Source organism: Falco punctatus (genome assembly GCF_963210335.1).
Source record: "Falco punctatus genome assembly, chromosome: 1".
In the NCBI taxonomy this organism is placed as follows: domain Eukaryota; kingdom Metazoa; phylum Chordata; class Aves; order Falconiformes; family Falconidae; genus Falco; species Falco punctatus.
Window position 1 is genome coordinate 45,429,135 of NC_137580.1, and position 20,735 is coordinate 45,449,869.

The 20,735-nt window shown below is 44.6% G+C and overlaps 1 long non-coding RNA gene across 1 annotated transcript in view; it reads right to left on the minus strand.

The window, feature by feature from the left end:
• The window catches only part of LOC308054367, a 360,286-nt gene that overhangs the window by 97,971 nt on the left and 241,580 nt on the right, over nt 1-20,735 (minus strand). The window lies entirely within an intron of this gene.

Sequence of the window (20,735 nt, forward strand, 5' to 3'; positions counted from 1 at the left end):
ACACGACGATCAATAAATTCTGACTAACTGGGAGAAAAGGTCTATTCCCTCCCATGCAGAAGTAAAGCATTAACCAGACCTAACTTCCACTTTCAAGAAAAATACTGTTACTAAAAGTGGTTTTAATGATGGAAAATTAAGGGAGAGGAATAAAAGTTATCTGAGAATTATAAACCCCGAATTTCTTCCCCTACTCCATTTCCTTCCCTTTCGTGGACAGCCGGGTGTGCTTTGATCATATCAATTTCATTCTTGTTTTGGACGCTCCAGTCGCTACTCAGTTTGAATGAGCTTCCAGGAAAAAAAAGAAAAAAAAAAAGAAAAAAAAAGAAAAGAAAAAAAAAAAGTGTGTGTGTGTGTGTGTGTAGGAAAATAGAGAAAGCATAAAAGGAAAATTAGATTTTTTTTTGTCTTTGAGGCTGGTGACACATACAAGGACAGGTCCTTTGCAATTACCGCGGGCAATGATCCTTTAGAAAGCAGAAATTAAAAGTTGGGAGAAATAATGGGTAAAACAATCAGCTTGTAATTTTGGTAGGGCTTGGACATGATTAGTCCATCAGCGGGCTGGGCCCAGGGGAGTCCCGCTGAGCGGGAGCCCACAACAGCCCCCGCTCATATATTATACACCAGCCCTTAGATTTTAATCAGACGCCACAACAGTGTCCTTTCTCTTTTATGACTTTATTATGCTTTATCTTTAAATTATAAATCACCTCCTGGGTTGAAACGGTATGTATAATCTCTGATCATGTGTAGGTAATTACCTCTCCCCCTTTTCCTGACCTTACCGACGGGGCCGCCACCAACACGCAGCGAGAGCGAAGTTTCAATCTGCGCGTACACACGTTTACACAAACACACACCGGCTGTGTGCTTGTTTGTTAACAGCTCCCTTTTCCCTCCTCCCCGGAGCTGTGCCTCTGATCTCGTCTTTTCTTTCGGATAAATTTTCCTCCCGTTACTTCTGCCCGCCGTTCTGGGTTATTATTTATGAAAAGTAGACGGTGCTTTAGGTAGATGCCAATGAGCTGCTGCGGTAGTCGCCTGCAATTGTACCTTTTTCGGAGAAGATGCGGGTTTTTTGGGGGGTGGCGGCGGTATTTTTTATTCCCTGAGTTAGTACATCTCCGGAAAAAAAAAATAATCCTAATTGTAATTAAATCTCTGTGCCCGGCTGCCCGGGCAGGGACAGTCGCCAAGAGCGCAGAGTCCAGAGCAGCTAAATTGGCACAAATCCCCGGGTCTGCGCTGGGTGTTTGGAGGAGAAGGAGCCGCATCCCCAGGGAGAACCCCCGAACAGAGGCACCTCCTGTTCGCCCCGACGGGCACCACCCCCCGGGGTCTGGGGGGCAGCAGGAGGGGCACTGCCCGGCCCCAGCCCGACGGGACCCCCAGCCCGGCCGACGTTTTTTGTTTGTTGGCGGTTTAAAGCGAGTGTTATAAAGATGTTCTATTGCTCCTAATCACAATTGATTGTCAATTAGAGCCTCATTTGTGCAATCTCCATCCATCTGCCATCTCTGGTTATCTGTTCACCAGAAAGTTAGCGCTGATTATGGGGCCCTAGATGAGTTGTGACATGTAATATCTCTCCCGTGATCGGGCCGGGTGACCGGTCCCGTCTTGCTCTCCACGAAGACAGTCCTTTCCATTTTCCTTGCAGGAGGGACGGGCGAGTCGGGGAGATGCTGCCTTTCGGGACTGGCTGGAAGGGGTACTGGGGGGTGAGGGGCTGGCAGGCCCGCCCCCCCCCCCCCCCAAGAAGGGCAGCATCGACGCCATGCAGAGACAGGCCCTCATTTTTGGGGTCCGGACCAGTTGCCCCGTGGCTGAAAGCTTCCACGAAACGTTGCCTTCTCCAAAATAAATAAACACAAAGAACACCCTCGCGTTTTTACAAGCCTCCCCGCCGCAGCGATAGTTATCTCTGTAGTTAGACTGAATTATACCTGCAGGGAGGTGATATTTCCAAAGCTTGAAGGCATCGGAGGCCGGAGCAGCTCCCGGTAGCCGCCGGTCCCTCCGCCAGCCCGGGCGGTCCCGGCCGGACCCCCTGTGCCAAGGGCTGCCCTCGGGATGCCGCGCTTAAGGACGGGATGCGGTGCCTTGGTTTTCGCAAGGGCTCTGCCCCATGTCCCGCCGGTGCGCGGTCACCCTTCACCCTGCGGGGGTGGGGGGTGGGGGGTGGGGGGAGCAGGCCGGGCACCCCCCTGGCAGCCTCCGGAGGCCTGGGGGTGCTGGGCTGGGAGGGGAGGTCCCGCTCGCTCCCACGGCTAAGAGCGGTTTTCCGCCACGAACTTAATTAGTTAATACCCAATTTCAAAATAGATTTCAACAAACTGCGGATCTACGAGCGCTCCTTTCCACCCCCACCCCCCCTTTCGTGGTGGTTTTTTGTTTGTTTGGGTTTTTTTTTTCCTTTTTTTTATTTTCTTTTCCTTCCCACTGTTCACCATTAATCCCCTTCCCCGTCCCTGGGGTGTGTGGAGCTCCGGGTAATTAAAGGCATTTATCGCCGCGGTAAAACAATTTAGCAGCCCTCGCTGCGTCGAGAAGGTCACTGCGGTGGCTGCACCAAGCGCGGGGTCTCCGCGTCCCTCCGCGCCCGGTACAGCCGGGTCCCGCCGCCGCGGGGCTTTCCGCGGCCGCATCTGCCCGCCCGGGGGGGCCGGGAGCTCCCTGGGACTTCTCGCTCTCCCCATTTTGTTTCAAAGGCAATCGAGCTCCAAAACTCATCTCGTCCTGCTCTGACTGGCTCTCATTATTATTATTATTACTAATATTAATATTATTTTGTGCCCCTGGCTCCTGTGGCCGCAAGCAGCCCCCCGCCAGCCCCCGAGCAGGGGGCCAGCCCCTGCCTCGTATATGCTTCTTGGGCTCATCCTGATTTTGTGTCCCACGAGGTGTCCCCAGGCAGGGCAGAGCTGAGGACCGGGGACAGGCGGTCACCTCGTGATGCCCGGGTTTCCCAGGGGAGGTGGGGATCTCCCCCCCACCCCCCTTTCCCCAAGGCAAAATCAGGGAATTAATTAACTCTACCCACGAAGGCAAATTATTTCGGGGAAAGAAAAAAAAAAAAGATTCTGAAGCAGATCTCGCCCTCTATCAATGCAGTGTCAGGTCCTCATAGTAGAAGATTTAAAAGCCCTGGGGATTCCAGGTTAGGGTAGTAATGAGCTTAATTGAGGTTAATGCTTCCTGCACAGCTCCTTGATTATTAAATTAATATTATCACACACATGAATCATAATTAGAAGTTTAAATAATGCTCTAGGGGAATCCTCGGAGGATCTATTAAACAGTTCTCTTCCCTCTCGTCGGCTCCCTCCCAGCTCCCTGGCAGGCGAGGGCAGCCCTGGGGGAGGCTTGGGGGGGAGATCCCCCCAACTATCACTTGGGGGGGGGGGGGGAGGGGGGTGTCAGTGACAGCCACGGTCCCTCATCGCCCTTCAGGCTTCAACTCGGCGGGTCCCCGTTTAAAGAGCCGCTTCCGGGCCCCCCCGCCTCCTAATTTGGGCGCTTATCTCCCAGCACCCGGGCGTTTATATAAAAAAACTAATAAAGTGCCTTGTTGTCACTTATCGCGGCTGGGATCGCCTCCTCAGGGGCTTTTTCACACACCTCGCGAAAGCCGATCCGTTTTGCTGGCAAGGAGGCTGGAGGCGTTCCGCCGAGAGCATCCCCGGGCCGCCCGCCGGGATGCTGGACAAGGGGCGGGGGGGGGGGGGGGGGGGGGGGGCGCAGCGGGGAGACCCCCTCGCCTTTCATCCCCGGGTACCAGCTCCCCTGTCCGCGGCCCCAGCCCCCGACACGGCCGAGACACCCGTGGGGAGCGGCCTCGTGGGGGTGGGGGGGATGTCGGACGTAGCGGGGGAGGCGGCGCACCCCCGCCTCTGCCCCACGCTTCCCCATCGGGGAGCGGCACCGGCGGCAGCATCGTCCCGCTTGCGGGGCGCCGGAGACACGCACGTGCTTCAGGGACAAGAGGCTCCTTTATTTTATTACTATTATTCTTATGATTTCTAACGAAAGGCTGAAAGAGGGGAGGCAGCAGGGATGGAGGGGGCGCACGCAGCCCCTCTGCATGGCGGGGGTCGTACGTGTAAAGGAAAAAAAATAAAATGAAAGAGAAATCAGATGGCCGGCAAGCAGGCAGCTCTGGCTTGCTCTCTTTTTCTATTTATTTTCCTCTCTGTTGCTGAAACATATTGAAGGGGGAGAAAAAGGAAACATTAAGATCAACTGTGAGCCTTGCCGACGGTTTAACGATTTCAAATGAGCTCTGACTCTGGTGAAAATCTGACAATTACCCATCAGGATGGCAGATGATGGCTAAAATTACCAGAAATCAATATTCTCACCGGGTGTCCCAGCCTGATAAGAGAGACCAAGACAATGTTGACTATTAAAGTCGACAGCTTGAGATATTACACTATTAGTTATGCTATTTTTAATAATCTATAATATTTGGGCTATAATTAATTAATTATACGGGTCAGATAATATCTGGGGCTGGAATGAGGTCTGAAGGGTCTATTAAGGTTGGTAATGAGAAAGGAGAAATCTAATCTAAGGACGAGGAGCCGTGAAGGAACAAATATACAACAGACTTCAGATAGAGCGAGAGGGAAGGAGAAGGGCTATTGCAGACTCAGTGCACACACCTCTGCTCTTCTCATCTCCCAGGCAGAGGGGCTGCCCGCGATAGCATCTCCCCCCGCTCCTTTATGCGGGTACCCATCACTTGTGGCAGAGGCCTGGCTCTCACCCGGATGCTATAGTCCCTGGGAAGCCAGTGAAGGGAAAAGAAAAGGTTGGATCTGTATTAGAGAATTAATGCTAGAAAAAGAAAAGGAAAAAAAAGTCCCAAATAAACCCCAATAAGTCACCCACATCCTTCCTTCCCCCTGGCCCCTTTATATTATTATTGGGATGTAGGGACCCTTCAGGTGGTCATGAAGTTCAACCCTCCCCTGAATCCTACTCCCCCCTGCTCACAGGTACCGTTCTGACACAGGCTGTGGCACCCAAACAGCCTCTGTGGGGCCCCTCATGGTGCAGCCGTGTAAGATGTATGCCTGCATCCATGCACTAATGGCACACGTATGTAAGTGTAAATATTGATGTCTATGAACACATTACATATGGATACTTTCTGTAGATACACACCTTTATATAAGGAATGCCCACAAAATACATAAATACACACGTGAAAGAATAAAAACTTTGTATTGCACATATGTAAATACATCTATTTATCTATCTTAAAGTGTTTATATGCATTGCAGGCATCAGCCACATAAAATGGCTTTATTTCGTTCTCTGCAAATGAACTTCAAGTCAGACACTGTGAATTATAAACTCTCTTCTTGCTCAGCGTTACTAACCAATATTCTAGGTGTGACACTCAGTGCTTTACCTATTTTACATCGATTATAAAAATCAGTCCTTCTACTGCTACAATAATCCTTTTTCTAGGGGTGTATTATTTATCATATTAGTTCTACCCTTATTAGTTACAGGAGGGTGTGTTGAACAACATCCTTTCATACAGAATGATGAAAACCACATTTTCTAGTTATGCTTAGATTAGCCAGGGTATTAATCCTTTCTTTTCCCAAGTAACATCTTAATTCCATTATTTTCAATAGGCCTTTCTTGGTCACACTTTTCTCAGTGCCCTACTTCTAAGATAGTCCTTGTCCAGATCTGGAAACCACAGAAGTATTAAAAAAAAATGTTTGTGATGGCAGCGATCCTTCTGGGAAACTGTTACTGTTCAATAAGATTCAGTCCTTCCCCAACTATTCCCTGTTGTTAATTGAAAGCCAAAGCAGAGTCTGCAGAAGATGCCAGGAGTAGGCTGATGTTACCCTGCCCTATGTCTCCTTTGCATCCAGAGTGGGTATTTCCCTCTTCTTCCCCAGCCAGTGCCCAACCAAGGCTGTTAGTAAGGTGATGATGCGCTAATTGAAGGCAAACCTGTGAAGTCGCTAGATGGCCATAGGAGATACAACTGCAGGCACTGCTCCCAGCATCTTCTTAGGCAACAACAACCCTATGAGCAAATGAAGGTCCTTCTGCCACCAGCTGAGGAGGAAGGGAGAAAAAGAGGTTCTTCTGCTTCTGTCATTTGTCTTATATGTAAAAGAATAATTTAACAAGAAGATCTAAATGATTTACTCTTCATATTTAGACAAGAGGTTAACAAGGACTTAGCAGTTACGATGGATTAGTGAAAATGTCTTCAACTCTTGATGGTTGTGTGGTTTTTCAAATGTGGGCAGAGCTGGGGAAGCACAAGTGTGTATGTGGGGCAGCTGGAGGGAGGTGGAACTGAGTCTTCAAGTTTTTCAGTTCAGGAGCAAAGCAAGGAGCCAAAACATCAGCCCTATTAGCTTAATTGTTCAGTAGAATAAACCTGGTGACTTCAATGAAGACTGCCACATTCCTAATTTGCCCATATTGTCAGGGTGCTCGGGGCTGCTTGTGTTGCCAATACTCCATGCTACAGGAAACAGTGCCAAGATGTTTCCATCGCCATGTCCCAGTTTTCTGAACCTGACCAGCTTCTGGTACATCCCAGACTCTGCTGCAGAACTTCACCGAAGTCCTCACAACACTATTTGTGATTAATTTGGTTTGGAGGGGACAGAGGAGGTACACAGGTTGTGCATATAGTAATGGATCACTCTTGTCAAAGACGATCTCAGGCAGCTGAGCAATACTCCTCTGTTGTGATTTAAGCATTTAGAAATGAAGGTGCTAGAGATATGAGACACACTGAGAAAAAAAAAGATTATCATTTTAGATCTAATCTAGAAAGTGATGTCAAAGGGGCAGCTCTACAACTGGTGCAAACTAAGCTAGCTCTATCTGCTGATTTACACCAAGAGGGGATCTAATGCAAAATTGCCTGATACTTTATTGAAATACCCTGTTGATACTTAAAAGCCCAGCCTTGTCAGTACTGAGAAACTTCCTGCATATTCAGGTGAGTGTACTGAAGGTATTGCCCAATGTGCTTTTGTAACCAGGTTGGAGTCTTTTAAGGCAAGCCTGGTGTGCAGTTACTCCTCTCTTTAATACTACGTTTGCAGCTGAGAGGTGGTAATTCACTGTTCAGTTCCAGACTGGGGAGGAGGGAATGTAATTTTTTAGGCTGCCTAAATGCAGATTGAAAGCATGTCCTTCTATTTATTGAGAGACAAAGTGGGTATACTAGAGCATTTTGCAACCATTTTCTGTGAACTTAAATAATATACTTAAATAATTAAATAGATGCAAAAAACCTGCTTCAGGCAAGAAGCAATAAAAATGCTGTGTGTCTCCGTGCTAGAGAAATGTTTCTTAATTTAGGCATTTGAAAGCCAAATCCAGGTTAGGACTCCCATTTTAGCTATGTATGCAACACAAACATTTGGACCTGAACTCTCAGCCAGGCATCTTGGATTCTGAATCAGATCAATTTGCAGGGTCGGATTTATTTAAATTAACAACTGGAATATTCATCAAACAGGTTAATTGATTGTCGAAATGCATCCAAGCAATGTAGGCTGATGTATATTTGCAGGGAAGGTTGCGGGGCGCCTGACAGGTGATAACTGCACAGCCAATTCTACAGGATGAAAGGCCTGTGAACTCCATCAGCCAGGAACCTTGAATGTGAAGTGCGGTAAGTCAGTGGCCGATAATACTGTGCCATTTGGAAGTGCACCCTTTTTTTGTATCAGTGGGACACCAGTTTGTGAAGATTAGGGAAAAATAGGGAGAAGATTTGCAGATAAGAAATAAAAGTAACTGAGCTTAAAGTCCAAAGCAGCAAAGAATCCTGCCTGACCTGACATACATTAAAAAAAAAATGTTTATAGTCCTTTGCAGGAAATTTTCAATACCCAGAGCATTGAAACCAAGCATCAGCCAGTATAGTAATTGCAGTTGCAGAAATAACAAACAAAACTACACCCTCAACTATTTATAAGTGAAGTGTGCTGGACTTTGCTTTGAAAATAGTGTCATTCTGTAAATGATATCATTCTCTACCAAGCAGAGCTGTGTGTCAAACCTGGAGCCCTTGCTCAAGCTTAACATTTGTTCATGGAAAGCAGCGTTTACTCATGTGCGTTTGTTACTGGATGATGGGAGTTTAAGAAAGCTGCATATATAATGTTGCTTTGATAAACATATCATAAATTGAAGGAGAAAATGGTATAAATAGATATGTAAGCTTGTCTGTAACAATGGTTCTTTCTCATAAATGTTGTGACTTCTGGCTATCAAAACAACTACAGATACAGGCAACGAGTATAATCTGTACCTGGGGTGAACCCAGAATGGGAACAAAACTCCCGACTGCCAGGTTCTAGCTGTTATTTCTGATTATAAACTTTGCTTGAAAAATAGATCAGAATGGTTATGAAACAGAGATGAGGGTAGGAAAGATTCTCCAAATTACAAGTTTAATCTTCTAATTCTGCGGCCCAAACGTTAATTGTCTACTCTGTGTTAGTTGTCTAGGCTGGCATCTTAATTCTTGCATAGAAGAGAATTTTTCCATGGGGCCTTGTTTCATTCTGCCTGCCTTGGATGCCTTAGGATTTAAGGCACGAAGGAAAATCATACAGATGATAACAGGCACTACTCCTACTACCTTTTCAGGCAGAGAAACCAGTCTACACTCCTGGTTACAACTTTGCTGTTTGAACACAGAAATTGCACGTTCTCAATCATTTCCCAAGTGTTTTGGGAGACTGAGTGAAGGGCAGGAGCCTTGCTGAAATTGGTGGTTCTGGAATTCCCTTTTTGCCTTAAATCTGCTTTTATTTCCAGACTGCAATACCAAGATGCTGGGTTCTTGGCACCTCTTAGTTCACCCATCAGTTGAGTCCTACACCCTGATTCTAAGCCTTGTTGAAACTGAGGGGCATCTCGGTGTTAGTGGACATGGGCTCAGTCCTGGAGACCATTTCAGTCGCATCTTCATTTCATTTTTAGGAGAATCAATTGCTTTAAAGCTGATGACACATGTATCTTTATTAGACTGACCCAGTTATCAGTATAGGTTCACTTTGTACCCCCTTGGGTTGCCAAAGACAATCCATTTGACTGATGTCAGGTCCATTTCTTTGCATGATCATTCTTCCAGCAGTCAATACTGAGGTTTTTTAAGGCATCGACCAGACAGCTATTGGATGAGGCAGGGCCACGTGACCTACTGACCTAAAATACTGTAGCAAAAGTGGTGAAGATATGAAATCAATAACTTTATTAAAACAAATATCTGAGGTGACACTTTCTGCAGAAGTATTAAATGAAGAGGGTTACTGTGGGAGTGGGTCAGATTCTACATGGCTAATTCCTGTAAGAACCCAGGAGGGCTAATGGGAATTCACACGTGAGTGGGAGAAGCAGAGAAGCAGCATTTGGTCCAGCGTCAGGGTGTGCTGGACTCAACAAGGCTGTGTGGTCCAGCCCAGGAACCTGCACGGAGGGCCAAGGCATCAGGCTGTATCTGCTGGAATGACCCTGCAAATGCCAGAGGTCTGGCTCCTCTAAAGCTGTGCTGCTTTGCCTGTCCTTGGATGACTCTCTCAGCGGCACCGAGGGGGTGCTGCTGTGTGCTCGCAGTGGCTGGGAGCACTGGTTGCTCTGGGATGATGACTCTCAAGGCACAGTGTTGATCACCCGTTTACATCCCTGACTTAGCGGGGCGTGCGGGTGCTCAGTGACACACTAGCTCTTCCAGCCCCTGGGGCGTTATATACGCACAAATATACCTTGTGTACACCTGTACTGGTCTTTCATTTGAAAGTTTGCATGGCTTCGCAAGGGTGGAGAAACTACGGTAAACCCGTATCCCATGCGTAGACCCACGCTACAATTATTTTGTTGGTATTTCACATTTATTGGTATTTTAAATTAACTAGCAGAGCGTTGTCATGATTAGCATGTGCTCATGATTATGGCATTTCCACAGTTTTGCTTTTCATCCTTAGCTGTTTTTTCCTAAATGCTTGAGTAAAACCTCAGCCCTTTAGGTGAATCCAAACATTTCTCAAAGTAGAAAAAGTTGTCATCAGCACCAGTTAATATTGCCATCATTGCCACCAATATCTTGCCATTATTTACTGTGGAACAAAAGGGGGGAACAAATTATTTTGCTACCTCAAAAAATAACATTTTTGTTTGATTGTGAAACAAAGAGGAGAGAAAGAGTGAAGAAAAGCTCAATAAACAGCCATTTTATTACTGTTGCTAGAAATAAAATAAGGGTAAGGGAGACTTGGCCACTGTTTTATTGTAGCCGTGAATTCACTTCTTTCATTTAAGTGTCTGTCACATTAGTAGAAAAATACAGATCACTCCCAAGTGTGTACACTGGCAATGACCATGCCCATTTTTCATTTTAAATAACTTTCAGCTATTCTTTCCTTTCTGGAGTTGGAGGTGGCAGGCTGGTATGTGTAGGTAGGTGTGCAAAATGAAAACAGCATCTTTCCGTGGACTTTAGGCCAGAATTTGTCACAAGTACCTCGATGTGGCTTTGCTCAGTTCACACTGTAATACATTCTCTGTTTAATTGAAAGCATTAAAATGAAAAGAATTAGCTTGAATGTATGCACTTTATTTAATACTGCTATGTGATGTTAAACTTAATAACAAATGAAATGGTTCCCAAATCACTTCTCACTATTGAATGTGCATTTTGCGAACTGAAATGAATTAACTGTGAAGTCACTTTGCATCAGTGTTTTTGTATGTGAGACGCTTCTCTCTATACTATAATGCTGAAATGATGGCTCTTAAGTTATTCCTATAGATATATGCAAGTTTAACTGGATTAATTAAGGACTGAGGCAACTTTAAAACAGGCTTGTAAAATGTTTTGTTTATAATAAATCTGATGTTTAGTGTGTAAACAAGGATAAGCTTTTATGTAATACACGTGTGTGGGAGATGAGCTTGAAAAAGGCCTTCTAGTGGTAGAAGGCATGCAGGAGTTAGGATGGAAATTAACTCAATAATGAAATTCAAAGAGGAGTTGGATTACTCCAAGGTATGGTGCATGTTTCTGGCTCACATACAACATCTCTGCAGCACTCACTGTTAAATTAGTCTCTAATGTCCCTCTGCATTTTAAATAATACCAGGTGAGACCACCCTTCTTTCTATCTGTGAAATCAGTTGGGCTGCTTACAGAGCAAACACTACTGACTGTGAGGAAAAGCAGCAGAATATGGCCAAAAAGGACTTCAAAGTTATATTAAAATGGCAAGCAAGAGCATCAGCAATATTATGGTAGTGACTACACCTATAATGAGGCATCAGGGAGGGAACATGCACCTGTGACATTTATCTCTTTATGTACACACCTGCCTTCATGAGAGATGTTTCACTGTAGCTTCTTCAGAGCTTGAGTGTGAGCGAGTGTATTTTTTAACATGCTCCATATCTTTCCTGTATCTCTGTGTGGAAATATTTCCATACTTCCCTCCACCCGGAGTTCAGTAATAACAAAGATAGTAGTGGCCAACTCTGGGTTTCTCAGTTGGTTCTGCCTATTATACTTCTCTGGATTTATGGATTATATTGCTTTGGATTTATAGAAAAAAGCTATGTTCTGGTGTTACAAGTTTTCTAAAAGGTAGTCACCAGCTCTCAGCCACAGCCCACCACTCTTAAGAAGTGCATTCTCTTTATTGATTGAAAGTCATGAAAGCAAGGTAGAGTTATTAGACCACCTTCTTTTTAGTCTCCTGCATGCCATGTTTTGTCAAAAGTGGTCCCTGAACAAAGGACAGATTTTAGGGCTCGATAAAGCCTGTCTCTGAGGATGGCATCTGAGTTCTGCCTTGAAGTAGCAATTCCTTCCAAGGGTTACTAACCCTTCATTGGAAGAGGAGGAGGGAAAGTCAGCCTTATTTCTAACCTGATTTTTTTTGGCCTTAGTTTTAGACAGCGGCTCAGGTTTTGCTTTTCTTTGTTCTTCGGCATCTCCCAGTTTTCCTTCAACTTTACATCTCACAGTTTTCCTTCAACTTTACACCTTCCCATGTACAACTACCTGACTCTCCTTCAGAAAAATCATCTTTGCCACTTTTCTCTTTCCAAAGCCAGTAAAAGTAGTTGGGTCTCATGCCATTTCTTGAGGATAAACAAACCCAAGTGTTTTAGTCCAAGAAGGGAGAGAAGATACTATAGATGAAAGCCTTTCCCAGAAATGGCCTGTTGGTATCCTCTTCTCATTTACTCATGCCTTTGCTGACTGTATATGAAGCAACACAGCATGGGGAAAAAATATATATTGTCAAAGCCATTGGGCAGTTTGCATTCATGGACTCCCGAACGTGCAAGTTATTTGCATTCCAAATGATCTTTTCTAATATCCTTGTGAGGAAAATGTTCCATAGCTCTGCTTTCATGTTGCATTTTCTATAGCATTGTTGTTTCTGTATAGTATCTGGCTATTTTCTATAGAAAGTTGATGGCAGAAACCCTAAGGCTTTAGTATTGTTATAACAATGGGGACCTGTCATGGCACAGATCTCTCTGATTTATGCATCCCACCCCCCCCCACCCCCCACCCCCCCATATATGCACATATAGGTATACACTTTTTTTCCCTTCAAAGTCTTTCTGTGACAATAGGATGTTCTTCATGTACATTTGTAAGTTTTTAGTGTCTTTGAACTCTGATTCATAGCCCTGCTCTTTGCCTTGCTCCCACTGCAGATGTGGACAGACTTTGGTTTGGATGTTTGGGCTCAGGCTGCTGGTGGCAAATCCTCACAGGGAATGAACTTTGTAGAAAGGCTATCTGAATTAAATTATTTATAATGAGCATGCATGGCAATTGAAGCCTTGTAATGCTAACCACTGGCTGGGTGTGTGAAATGAATAAATTATATTAAAATCAGGGGAAAAAGTCATAATGTTTGTGCAGCACACACCGTTTGCCGGTCTGTGGTATTTACATTCTGTATCTCTTTCACGTAAATGTTCATACCTTAACAGATAATCTTCTCAAGATCGAGAGACCACCTGATATAATAGCAGGTAATCTGTACTGAACCTGAGCGTCAACTGATTACCAGGCTTGCTTGAATTACTATATGCTATTACAGTATTTTAGGAACCTGTAATACCCACCATTACTTCTTCTTGTGAGAGTCCTTAGACTGACTTGCCGTTGCCATTTTTCCGTCTTTGGCAAATAGATATCATAGTGTATCCAATACAATCAGCAGAGTGTAACCAGAGTGTATGAGTTTTTAGCACAGATAATTAAAGCCCGATGTTCTCCACTGTAACAATTACAAGTGTTTGAGAAAACAATGACAAGGTCATCCTGCGAATGCAACCATCGATCAGGGAATTCGTTACCTTAATAAAACAATAACCCACTTGTTTAGAAACTAACGTGCAAAGGAAGCGACAACAAAATTGTTTCCTTGGACATATGTTCCCTTACCCACATAAATGTGGAGTGATAGCACATATAGTACGTTTAGCTAATTAAGACCAATTTCTCCTATCTGCCCCAGGTACAGTGAGTTGTGACTAAATCTTTATGTCAGAATATAAAAGGCCACTTGGATTGTGTGGGCATGGGTGGGGGAGCCTCTGTTTTTCTTTGGGAGTGATGCCATGGCACATGTGCTGTGGGTACAGCCTTGACCCGGAGCGGTATGTGCACCCAGCAGCACCCACAGCAGATACGATTGCACTATTGGGTATATAAGAATATGACTCAGTTATCCAGCATCACCTACTACCACATAGTTGCACACAAATATGGTCAGGCATGGTCTTGGGTTAGAAAGGGAGATTTTTGAGCTTATTTAGCATCATAGCCTGGGCCTGAGATCTGCCTTTCCATAATCTGAATAGACTGTGGCCAGTGAGTGGGTCATGCTGGGGTGATACGCGACAGGGACCAGAGTCCCATCATAGGGACTTGTGTCCTGGACTTGTCATTTACTTGTCTCAGTGTGGACACTTCAGCTGCATCTCTCCTGTCCTTGAAACCAAATTCCTGGGCTGTACACAGTGCCTAGGTCTGTGCTGGAAGAATGTTTCACAGAGGGGAAGGAAGGATGCTCAGCCCCTACCATGCCTTCAAGGGTGTGCCCTCATAAAATCTGAATTTCCTCACCCCTTGGAGTGACCCCACAGGTACAGGGCTTGCAAGGCTTCATGGCTTCATGTGTTACACTACTTCCCCACATGCAGCTACCTTGCACCCAAGGTGAGCTTCTTCAGAATCTTCTGGACCAGTGCATTCTCAGCTCCAAACCCAAAGTCCACCGGACTCACTGGCCTTCCCAAGGAAGGGCTTCCCCTGTCAGGAGCAATAAAGCTGCCTAGCAATAAAAAGCTGTGTCAGACCCCGTGAGGAGAGCAGCAAGTCATAGCTTTCCTGGCCCAAACTAAGACTGGTTGGATACCAGTGGTGTACTATCGTACTATTTTAGTTCCCGATTTGGACTTCTTTGCTTCATTTGTTCATGTACTGCCCTACTCAAAAGAGAACCGCTTGGTCTGTGATATGTGGGGTGTGTGGTAAAGGTGGAGTTTGCCGTTGGTAGGGAGTGATGTGAATGGCTGCTAGCCCTGAGATCCAGCCTTGAAACCAAATCCCATGTCTTCGCTGCCATGAGTCAGACACTTTAGCTTACACTTGCTCACAAGCCTACTTTTCGCTTTGCAGTCCCAACGCTACTCCCAGAGACGTAACTGCCTTGCTTCCCCCTTGCTTTGTAGCAGCATAGGGAGGAGGTCCTGGGGTCTGCAAACAGCAGCCTGGCAGGGCTGGAGTAGGCACACTGCATTTGCTCAATAGCTCTTGATGAAATTCATGCAGCAGAGTAAGTCTATCCTGGTTATGTGTTCCCCAGCACAGCCACTGCAGAAAGAGGACAAACGGCACGTAGCACACATCCTTTCACCTGTCTGCATTTAGATGTCATGACACAGGGCAGACATAGAGAAACTGAGAAGGGTCCTTATTTCCATGTTTTTTACAATTAGGTTTAGTTTATACTCTGCAGACTGTGTAGTCGTGACATTTTAAACAATAAGAACTTAAATTGAAATAACATCTTTTACCTGAGCATCTCAAGTTCTTTATGGAGTTAAGGGTCAGATCCCAAAGGGTCGGAAATCAGAATAGCTATATACACCATAATTGAACTTTACCAGAATAAATTGGTGGAGTATCTAAACAGGCAGTGTGGTTTTCAGTTCCTAACACAGGCAGAACTTCTACAATGAAGCCATCAGGGTCCCAGTTCTTAACTATATTTAAGCACCTGAGTCTCAAAGGGAGTTGGCCATTCACAAATTATTCAGATGCCTTTAGATTTAGTCTTAATGAATTTCTTCTGCTCAGAAGGTCCTAGAAGTGAAGCTTAAAAAACACTGCTGAGTACCACGATTTTCAGCTGGGAGTAGACTGATCCATAGGCTAATGGATGTGTTGAAGGGCAAATACAGCACAGGTAAAGGAAACATCAATTTTTCTGTTGATGGAGGCTGCTGCCTGCCACGGAACTGCTTTCCAGAACAATATCAACATGAGTTATCTCCTGATACCCATGTCTTGGCAATGGTGAAACATACCAGCCCCGTACTGAACTTTTTAATTTCTAAGTTTACTTTTAAAATGATTTTTCACTTTGAAAAGCTGATATTGCCTTACATAAAACAAAAGCAGGGGAAACGACAATGAAATGTTTAATTTGAGCCAAAGTACTTATTTGGCTCACAGGTTTTCTTGTTGTGTATTTGGGGTTTTTTTGTTAGTTTCTTTTTCCCTGTGGTGAGAATTGTGACTCTTCAAGATTTGTTCTTAGTCTGAATGAAGACAAATGTTGATCTCCCACATGTGATTGCCTAACAGCTCTAACTGCAGAGCAGGTCAGTGAAGGAGGGAGCTGAGCTCAGCTCCCCAGTTACCGAGCAGCGCATCCATTTCAGTAGCATGTGCACCTCCTTTTTTGTACCATGTAGCTGGAAATGCCACAAAGAAATGCTGTGCAGAAGGTGGGTCTCCCAATGTGTGTTAATCAGTTAATAATACAGTTGCCACCTTTACCTCCCACCTTTCAGCCTTAATCTCACGCAGAAATAGAGAAATTTCTTGTTGACTTTCTCACAACAGGTCAGGTCGGGACTTTGCTGTTAGAAAAGCTTGTGTACAGACTTGTAACTTCCAACTTTTTGAGTAAAGGCTAAAAAGTAGAAAAATTGATTGTGAAAAGGAAGTCTGTTTTCTTTTATGTAACCATTGTAAAATTAATTGATGGTTGTAATTTACTTTTATGAATGTAATTATAAACTGATGTCTTGGAGACTAAAAGCTGCTTTTATATTTTATACAACTCACTACAAAGGTAATTTTGCAGGCTTCTATGTTTAATCACTTGCATTTATACTCATTACTGCATAAATATGGCAGAATTGAAGCGCAGAACTGTGTTTCTAATGCAATGGTAATTTTTTCAGTTGCTAGTTAAGCCTATTAAAAGGAAGGGATCTGCTCATGTTCTTATTCACAGAGTAAAGGCATCAAAGCAGCCAATGTGGTATGTTGGATAGGAACTCTTTTTTTTTTTTTTTTTTGCACAGTTTTATGTCATGCATTTGTAAATATATCTTCTTGAACTCCTCAAGGCCAAATTCTATGAGACTTCCTCGGGGCTGGACATAGGGAAGCTGAAAGGGGGCACAGACAGCCATGGCTGTAGGGATAGATCATCTGTGTAGATGCCCTTGGCTTTACAAACTTTCCTCAGCACCACACTTTGAATTCTGTATTTGTTCCAGGGACTCTTACCTCATCACATTCTTCATGGTTGTGTGAGAACACTTTCCCCCACAGAAGCCACAAAAAAATTCAGAAAGGATTTTCACTCTCCTTTTGAGGGGCAGCACAGCACCCAAGAGGTGCTGACTTCATGAGGCTGGTCAAAAACATAGGCTTGCAGTATACAGCCAGAGTAGCTGTAGGTACCAGTGCCATTCCCAGAGGCTCTCCCATCCCTGAAGACATGGAATGTCATTAATAGCCCACTGTTAGTTTTTGGCAAGCGCTGAACTACTGGCTGCATCTATATTTAGTGGTGGTGTAATTTAAGTCAAAGCCCTGACATTATTAACAGCAGCATGGACATCTAATTGGATTAAAAAAAACACTCTCCCGGCCAGCCTCTCTTCTCAGTTACACCTGGGCAGCCCTACTAGGATAGATGGGTTTGTGTTCTGGTTCTCAGAGCTGAGTTTGGCCTAATATGTGTCCAAATAGTGACTTTCCATTCAGCTCCAAGCAAACTCAGATTTTAAAAAAGACCTGTCAGCCCTAAGTTAGATGACAGTAATGGGCACTATGGCTTGTGGACTAGAACTGTGCATCCAAAACATAGCTTTATAGGATCATAGGATAATTCAGGTGAGAATGGACCTGAGGAGGTCTCTAGTCCAGCTTCCTGCTCACAGCAAGGTCATATCTGGGGTTAGACCAGGTTGCTCATGGCTTTATCTGGTCTTGCTTTGAAAACCTTCAAGGATGGAGTCTGTACAGAGTCCCTGGGTAATTTTTCCCCTGCTTGACTGTTCCTGTGAAAAAGCTCCTGCTTGTTTCCAGTCTGCCTTGTCTCAGCTTGTGCCTATTTTCTCTTGTCCTCCTACCATGAAACTCTATGAAGCATCTGGCTCCATCATTCTGATGACCACTTCATAGGTACTAGATAATTCACACCAACTCCACAAGACAGCTGGGGGTCTCGTCTAGGCTCCCTTTCCCATGAAAGGCTGGACTTGGATCAGACGATCTTTCAAAGTTCCTTCCACCCTGGTGCGTCCCATGGGTCTGTGACTGCTGCCCACAGCTGGCTGTAGCTGCTCTGGGGCACGCCGGTGGGCAGTGCATCTCACTATGTGTGTCTATGACTGTGTTTGCAGAAATCTAACAGTCTTTAATGTGTTGATTTTCTTTTGAAAGCTGTCGCGACGGAGGGAGGACACAGTCACTCAGTATGAGTGATCAGCAGACTTCGTTTATTGTACCTTACGGTCACCTTTTATGCCTTGTTATAATTAGCTCATACATATTACAAAAGTTAAGCTCATTATTGGTTAGTTGCCTAAATACCAAGCCCGCCCCTAGTTTCTCTTCTGTAGTTATCTGTTCCCACCTGTAACATTCTTTTCCGCCGCGATCTTCCTGTTATTGTGTAACAAGAACAGCCAAGGATAGTGTATTTTTGCTTTACTTCAGATAAGCTGAGAGTGATGTGCATTTTGGTCCAGCCAGCTGGACTATGTCTATGAGACCTTTTTCAGCTAGCCAGTTATCCACAGTAAGCTCTTTCAGGCAAGCAGGTGCCCCTCTCTAATTTACTCATCCTCTTTCTGGTTCAGACTGATTCCTTTCTGAAAGTCCTGTCAAAGGTCAGGCAGAACTGCCACGGAGACAGAGAGCTGCTTCCAGGTGGGGCTATGAAACTCCAGAAAGGATATTTCCAGTTTCCCTGTATACATTTCTCCTTTAATACCCCTTGTAAGTATTTTGGGGCTAGTCTAAGTTCCCTAAACACACACAGCTCTTGAAGATTTTGACATGATCTTCTCCAGCTGAAACTGGAATGAGAACTTGGGGATGAAAGTTTCAGCTCAGCAAAGCCTTTAAGATGCTCCAGATTGCTTTGCAGGCCAGGGGTAGGCTGAAGTATCAGCTTTAAGCCAAAACCTGCATTTAAATACTTTACCAGCGTGTGCTCTAAGCCCATGGACTATGAGTGTCCAGGCTGTGTTGTAGTGTTTTTTTCTCATGTTATATGGCGAGTGAAAAAAATATAGTTTTTTAAATTTAGACCTTTGTTGTTAGAATAAACCACATTGTAGGATGTTTCTTGTTATAAAAGTATCAACTGTCTGCATAGATAAGACCATCAATCTGTTAATGACTTTTTCTCTGACAAATGTGACAAGAATTTTCTGCTATCTTGGAAATCAGTGATCTTCTTTAGCCTGAGATTCAGTTATGCTGACCACTCTGTCATAACCCTGCCCATATTTCCAAAGTGTATATAATTCCCTGTCACAGAAGAAATCTGTAGCAACAGAGACAGGACCAGCTTACCAGCTTTCTGCAGTTCACAGTTAAAAAAAAAAAAAAAAAAAAGATGCTGCTATTATTGTGACAGAGCAGATGTTATATAGAAAGGATTGCTTACAGATACATTGTAAGTTAATCACATCTTTTCTAAAGTATATTGAAAAAATCTCGTTAATGTCTGAAATGAAATACTTATGATTACAGGAAATTAAATTACTTACAACATTTTTTTTGCAGCCTCTCACTCTCAACACACACTCTTTTTCGTGCACACATATACACACATATAACTATTGTTAATTAAGACTGTCTCCATTATGGGCCTAATTAACAATTAGCATAAACATAATTAGCTAACGTTGACATTTAACTCATTACAATGTTTAAATAATTTTCAGAAATTGCCCTTAGTGGCATTCTGTCATACTGAAATAATGGCAGCACTTTGTCATGTAAATTAAATGACATTTGTGTTGTTTCCTCTCTAACTCATGCATGGAAGATTATTTTTTTTTAATTTGAGCTACATTCAGTTCAGAATCCAAGGTGATTCTTAAAACTTGAGCTACAACATGTGCTCCTTAGATAGCCTCCGTATGTAGCCTGAACTTTTGGGGATCTGCATCCTTTTACCTCCAGAAACCCACTGGATGTCTCTGTGCAGATTCCTCATTCCCTGAGTGCTCCCTGCAGGCTTGATAATGTGTAACGACTGGTAGAAGATTGGTTTGATGGCAGAGGATGGAGCAGGGCAGCCTTGCAACTTGCTGCTACTGGAGTCAAGACTTGCTTTCTGCTCCTACGTATTCGTTCTTGCAGCCTAGAAAGGCAGCTGTATCCTGGGCTGCATCTAAAGAAACGTGGCAGCAGGTCAAGGGAGGGATTCTTCCCCTCCACACTGCTCTGGTGAGACCCCATCTGCAGTACTGCATCCAGCTCTGTGGCCCTCAGCAGAGGGAAGACATGGACCTGTTGGAGCGGATCCAGAGGAGGGCCACACAAATGATCAGAGGGGTGGAGCAGCTCTGCTATGAAGACAGGCTGAGAGAGCTGGGATTGCTCAGTCTGGAGAAAGGAAGGCTCCGGGCAGACCTTATTGCAGCCTTCCAGTATCTAAAGGGGGCTTGTAAGAAAGATGACAGACTTTTTAGCAGGTTCTGTCATGATAGGACAAGAGGCAATGGTTTTACATTAAAGGAGGGTAGCGTCAGGCTAGATACAAGGACAAAATTTGTTATGATGAGGGTGGTGAACCACTGGGCCAGGTTGCCCGGAGAGTTGGTAGATACCTCTTCCGTTGAAACATTCGAGGTCAGGTTGGACGGGGCTCTGAGCAACCTGATCTAGTTGAAGATGTCCCTGCTCATTGCTTGGGGGAGTTGAACTAGATAACCTTTAAAGGTCCCTTCCAGCCCAAGCTATTCCGTGATTCTTTGATTCTATGATCTGTGGGCAAGTCGCTTCACATGGCCTGTGACTCAGCTCCCTGTCTGTGGGACAGCATCTGGTCCCCCTGGCCAGAGGAGTGGCATGAGGGTACAAGCCCTTAATGGCACTGATACTGCAGCAAAGAGGACTATACCCACGTATCTGTCCGTTCTCCAGAAGAGTG